The sequence below is a fragment of the Myotis lucifugus genome, unplaced genomic scaffold (genome assembly GCF_000147115.1).
Source record: "Myotis lucifugus unplaced genomic scaffold, Myoluc2.0 scaffold_322, whole genome shotgun sequence".
Lineage (NCBI taxonomy): Eukaryota > Metazoa > Chordata > Mammalia > Chiroptera > Vespertilionidae > Myotis > Myotis lucifugus.
In genome coordinates this window covers 1025754-1032224 of record NW_005871370.1, presented here as the reverse complement: position 1 = coordinate 1032224, position 6471 = coordinate 1025754, and positions in this window count along the sequence as shown.

Sequence of the window (6471 nt, the reverse complement as noted above, 5' to 3'; positions counted from 1 at the left end):
GCCCTTGACCAGAATCAAACCCTGGGACCTTTAGTCTACAGGCTGACGCTCTATCCATTGAGCCAAATCGGCTAGGGCCCAGTGTTCCTTTTTTATGTTTGCTTCATGACCCAGGACAGTGGATTGCTCCTGTCCTGGACACTCAAGAGTAGAAAGGCAAGGCGAGGGCAGGAAATAGGTGAGGGAGAGGGATGGCAGAAGCTTTTTCCATTTTATGAAGATGCTCAGGGCGGCAGGTTTTGCTATTGTCCCCATTTCACAGATGGAGAGAAGACTCAAGCTCAGGGACTTGCCCAAAGTTGCTTAACTAGTAAGTTGTAGAACCAGGACTGAAGCTGAAGGCATCTGGCTTCTGGGTCTTCTGATTGCATGGTGTTAGACTGAACAGACTAGGTTAAGCTGTAGTCACAACCACGACACCCAGATCTTTGGTTTATGGAAACAAAAGCTTTTTTTCTTGCTCAGACTATGGGCGAATGGTGCTCTGCTCTTGTCCCGTCACTCTGAATCCAAGCTGACAGAGTGGCCAGGATCCTCAGCTGGGATTCTGGAGGGTCTTACACCAATGAAATGTTCCAACCCAGAAGTGACATTTATCATTTTCAACTCAATTCTGGCCCACACTCACTGGCCAGAATTTGACAGATGGCCCCAAAGTAGTACAAGGGTTGCAAGGATGTTCATCCTATATGGATCCAGAAGACAGACAGGGAAATATTACTGAGTAGCATTAATGTCCATCACACGATGAGTGAATGCATGGATGATGAATGAATCAATGAAGTGCTTGGCATCCTCCCCTGAGTTTGGTGGCTGTTGAAAAGAACAATGTAGACTTGAAGCCAGCCCAGCACCAGGGCACTTGGGCGCTTCAGGTCCTCATAATAGGTTTGAAAATGGTCACAATGTACTAGAGTTCTTTTGCTCTCCACCGTTTACAGTCCCCCATGCCTTCATGTTCTCCCTTTCGCCAAATCTCTTTGCCATTTACTGAGAGCTGCAGACCCACCCGACCCTCACAGGCCCCATTCTGGGCTGATTGATGATGCTGGACACACACAGATGGACACAGAAAGAAATCTCTACTTCTTGCACGAGCCTCGGGCAGCTGTGTGGACGGCAATTTTTCATGGGAGTGTTAGCTCTGAGTCTTTCTCGGGCTCCTGAGCGTAACTATGCCCAGACAGGCTCTCTGAGATGAAAAATAAAGCGTTGTTTTTATGGTGCCATGAAACGCCGTCTTTTTCCTCCTAAAAAAGAAACTTATTTATTTCCATGTGTGTATGGCTTTGCAGTAAGTGTGGAAGGATTAAGCCTTTGAAACTGCCGATTTATATCCATGAGTAATGGGAAGTCTTTGTCCTGGAGAGGAGAGAGCTTCCAAATCGGAAAAGAAAGTCAGGCCCCTTCCCGCATTCACTCAGGGGCTCATTCCTTATGTATTTCCATCAATCCGAGTATCTGCCAGGCCTGGGCCAGGGACTGGGCGGGGGGGAGGGAGGGGGACAGAGCCCTATAGGAGGACACGGTGCCCACCCTCACTCAGTTTGCAATCCACAGCCAAGGGCTGAGTGCCAAGGGCATGGGGACACCGAGCAGCAAGTGGTGGGGAGGCCTCGCTGAGGATGTTGGAGGAAACAACCAGGTGAGGAGGGTGAGGAAGGTGATGCTGGCAGAAGGAGTGGCATCATGCGAGGGGAGGAGGTAGATGGGGGTGGGGGGTGGTTAAATAACTTTCTCAGGTCCCAGGACTCGAACCCAGGCAGTGTGGCTTCCACAGTCACTGTCCTACCCACTCTACTATATTCCAGGCAGGCAACCCAAGCTGGGATAGTGTCTGTGTGGGGCGAAGCGCGTGGCTGATTGCTGATTGGGATGTGAAGGACGATCTATCAGCTCTCCTCCCGCCCACAGCCTGCCGTCCACTCCTGCTGATTTCTTCAGAACAAGGGAGCATCCGAGAGGCCTGAGGCCTCCGTTCTCTGCCTGGGTCTCGGTGAGCTATGAAGACGTGACGTGCTGAGAGGTAGGAAGCAGAAAAACAAAAGGAGCACCTGCATTTGCTCTTTGTGAAAGCAACAGATCCACATCCTGAAGCGATGGGAAATAGAGGAAAGAAGAAAAATTACCCACAGAGACACCATTTAACTACAAGCATGGTTAGTATTTTAGAGTATTTCCTTTTATTCTTCTTCAAAAGGAGTGGGTGTTTTCGTTGCATGTGGCAGAAAATGAAGGACTCGGAGGGTTTGGAATGTGTAGGTGATGCTATGATGTTATTATGTGACAGGAAAATACAGGCGAATGCAGTTTCTATTTAACTTCCACATTCTCCAAAGTATCAGCTTTCCCAAACAATTCGGGGCAACAGATGGAGCCTGTGACAGATCACTAGCGACTGGGCTTCAGGCCGGGCCGTTCCCTCTGGGACTGTCTGCTTACCAGCCAATGGCCGCCTAAGCGGTGCTGTCACCTGGTTCCTTGGTCACCAAGCATTTTGGTTGCACATCCCTCTTAGTAAAGAATATTTTAGCATCCTCTCTCAATACAGGCACATACATTTATACACCATACTACTACCGATCTTCAGACTAAATATTAGTATCATACTTAAATATTAGTATGTATAATGCAGTTTAATTTTTAAATTTTTTATTTATTTTACTATTTTTTATCCTCACTGAGGATATTTTTATTGATTTTTAGAGAGAGAAGAAGGGAGAAAGAGAAATATTTATGTGAGAGAAAAACATTGATTGGTTGCCTCCGTTTGCGCCCAACAGGGGATCAAACTGGCAAGCTCTCCCTCTCCCCCACCCCTTTTTTTTGGTGTATGGGACAACAATCCAACCAACTGAACTACCCGACCGGGGTTAATTTTTAAATTTTTATATAAAAATAAAGATGTTCTAATATTTTCTTCCCACATTCGTTCTTGAGTTGCTCATATCCCATTGATTTTATCCAATTCAGAGACAGTTTTGTAGACAGACATGGTATCTTTTTGTAGAGTGAATAAATGTGTTACTTAACACCAAAATGGAATTTTGACCTTGGAATGGGGGTTGGCACAGTCAATATCAGTGGGAAAATAAATCCCATATCTTCCATTTAGAGAGACAGGTCTGTGTGTGTGTGTGGGGGGGGGGGGGGGCGCAAAGGAAGAGTGAAATTTTGAGGCCTCTGCCAGGCCCTGTGTTGGAGGAAGACAACCCATGGAGGCCACAGTGGCTCTCTCTTTTGAGTTTTGAACTCAAGGGCAAGGTCTGGATCCAGAAGACAGGGATGAGGTTGAGACGAGTTTTGCTGAGTGGAGGGTCTTGGGGGAGGAGGAGCTAACCACCGGCCGGAGCTGGCTTACTGGCCAGGGCAAGGCCCAGGGGCAGGGCCCACAATGACAGTTTAAAAAATTGTGGTGGCCCTAGCTGGTTTGGCTCAGTGGACAGAGATTCAGCCTGCGGACTGAAGGGTCCTGGGTTCGATTCCAGTCATGGTCACTTGCCCGGTTTGCAGGCTCAATCCCCAGTAGGGGGCGTGCAGGAGGCAGCCGATTAATGAGTCTCTCTCATCATTGATGTTTCTCTCTCTCCATCTCCCTTCTTCTCTGAAATCAATAAAAATAAATTTAAAAAACTTTAAAAAATTGTGGTAAAACAGACATGACATAAAATTGACCATTTAAGCATTTTGAAGTGTACAGTTCAACAATGTTACCTACATTCACATTGTTGAGCAACCCATCTCCAGAACTCTTTTCATCCTGTAAAAGTGAAACTCTGTCTCCATTAAAGAATAACTCCCCATCCCCCTCCTCCCAGGCCCTGGCCACCACCATTGTCCTTTCTGTCTCTCTGAATTTGGCTGTTTTAGGAACCTTATATGAGTGGAATCATATGGTATTTGTCCTTTTATGACTGGCTTATTTCACGCTGCATAATGTCCTCAGGGTTCATTGATGTTGTGGCACGTGTCAGCATCTTCTGTTTTTAAGACCAAATAACATTCCACTATATGAACGCACCACATTGTGTTTACCTGTTCCTCCATTGATGGACACTTGGGTGACTTATACTTTAGGCTATTGTGAATAATGCTGCTATGGACATGGCTGTGCAAATATCTCTCTGAGTCCCTGCTTGCAATTATTTTGGATATTATAAAATAATAAAAATAATAGATATTGGTCTCTGTCCTTCGGTCCTGGCACAGGACTCCCAAGTCCCTTGAAATGTCCTAAGTAAGAAGAGTACTGGAATCACCTTTTGTTCTTATCTTTGCTCTTTGGCCCTGGTTCCTAACACAGAGTCCCTGAATCTCTTGGAATTTCCTGGGTGACACCAGTGTCCTTTGTTCTACAGAGGTAACTCTGGGTGGCTCCTGCATGGGAGACCAGAAAGACCAGGCCATGATTAGAAGTTTAGAATTTTCAGCCCCGCCCCCATTCTCAGAGTGGGTAGGGCTGGAAGTAGAGTTGTTAATCAGTGATCCCTACGGAGGAAGCCCCCATAAAAATCCCAATAATAGGGGTTCGAAGAGCTTCTCAGAGGAACACATCTATGTGCTGGGAGGGTGATGCCTCCCAATGCCACAGGGACAGAAGGCTCTGGCTCAGGACCCTTCCAGACCTCCCTCTCTTCATCTGGCTGTTCATCCTTTATTCCGTAATAAATCAGTAAGTGTGTTTTCCTGATTTCTGTAGGTTATTCAAGCAAATCATTGAATTCAAGGGATGGTATCATGGGAACCTCCAATTAGTAGCCAAGTCAGAGTGAAGGAGGAAGGCCACACGTGGCATCAGACCTGCAAGTGTGGCAGTAGCATGAGAGTGAAGGGGGCCACACCAGAACAGAGGAAGGTTTGTTTCTCTCCCACTCAGTGTAACCCCCAGAAGCGGAATGGCTGGGTCCTCTAGTGATTCTGTCGTTAATTCTTTGAGGACCTGCCACACTGTTTCTACAGCGGCTGCTCCATTTCACATCCCCTCCAACAGCGCACATGCCAGTGACATGTAGAGAGGGGTCCACGCTGATGCTGCGTGGTTTCAGGACATGAATGCTCTCCACTGCCAGCAGAGCTGCTCGAGTCTTCTGCTCTGAGTGCATGGTTTGGGGGTCACATCTGAGTCAGGCCGAAGAGAAGGGAGGAAGCTGGACAGAGAAGCACCAGAGGGTAGGAGCTTGGGCTCTGGGCATAACCGCCTCAGGATGCTGGCTGTGTTCGTGGGCAAGTCACTTAACCTCTCTGTGCCCCTCGCAGGGGCTTGTGAGAAGCATATGGTCTATGATGCACCGAGCGCTCTGCAGAGCGAGCTCCGGAAATGTTAGCTGTTATTTTTGAAGCGAGCGTAGCTGGAATGGGAAGCTGCCATGTGGAGCTGAAAGTCACTGCGCGAGCCTGGCTCCTGACAGCTCAGGGATTCTGCGCTGGGCCAATGTCATCCAAGTCTGAACGGATGGGACAACCCCAGCGACCAGCTGACTCCCTGTGGTGGCTGGGAATGGGCTCCAGCCGCACAGACCATCTTCTTTCCTGACGTGATGAAGTAATGGGAGAGGTTTGCTCTTCTTGTTGGGAGGGAGCCAGGCCTCTCCGCCCCACGCGGCTCCTCAGGGACTCTTCCAGAAAAGTGAATATTTGTAAAGTGCTCTAAGGATGACGGAGCCCCGGAATAGCCATTATCTGATTGAGTTATCACAACAACACTATGACCCTTTTAGAGTGAGGAGAGAGAGAGAGAGAGAGAGAGAGAAAAGGGTAGGGTAAGTAATGCGAGACAGGCTCTCTTCTTTTCTCTTTTGGTTGTTTTTGTTATTTTTTACTAAAAGTCTGGGTCTCTTTGGCACAGATTCTATGTGCTTCCTGCACCACCAGCTGGCAGTCAGGTGGGGGCAGTGGGCCCTCCTCAGGCTCAGGCTGGGGACAACTGCTGACCCAGTCCCCAGCAGGAGACAGGTGGACCCAGGAGCACTGCTGCCCTGACCTTGAACCACTAGTGCTGAGCTCCAGCTCTGAGGCTGCTGACCCAGTCCCCAGCAGGAGACAGGTGGACTCAGGAGCAGTGCTGCCCTGACCTTGAGCCGCTAGTGCTGAGCTCCAGCTCTGATGCCTGGGTCTTGGCCAAGAGGAGGGCTGGGCGCCTTGGCCGGCCTCCGGCAGGCTAGCCATGATGGTAACCGCGCTGTGAGCCGGACTTGCCTTCCTCACAGAGGTCATGAGTAATCACTTCATGAGGCAGATGTCAATCTCATCTCCATTTTATGGGCGAGGGAACTGAGTTTCGGGGCAGTAGGCACCCTTGATGTCAGAGCCAGGCCTGTCTGACCTCAGAGCTTACCTCCACCCAGAGAAGAAGCCGAGGGAGGCACAGCCTACAGGAAAGGGTTATGGAACCCTGCTCATTTGCATCACTCAGACCAAAAGAGCGACAGAAGAAATTAATTTTTAAACCCAGCAACTTGTCATCTGCTTGGG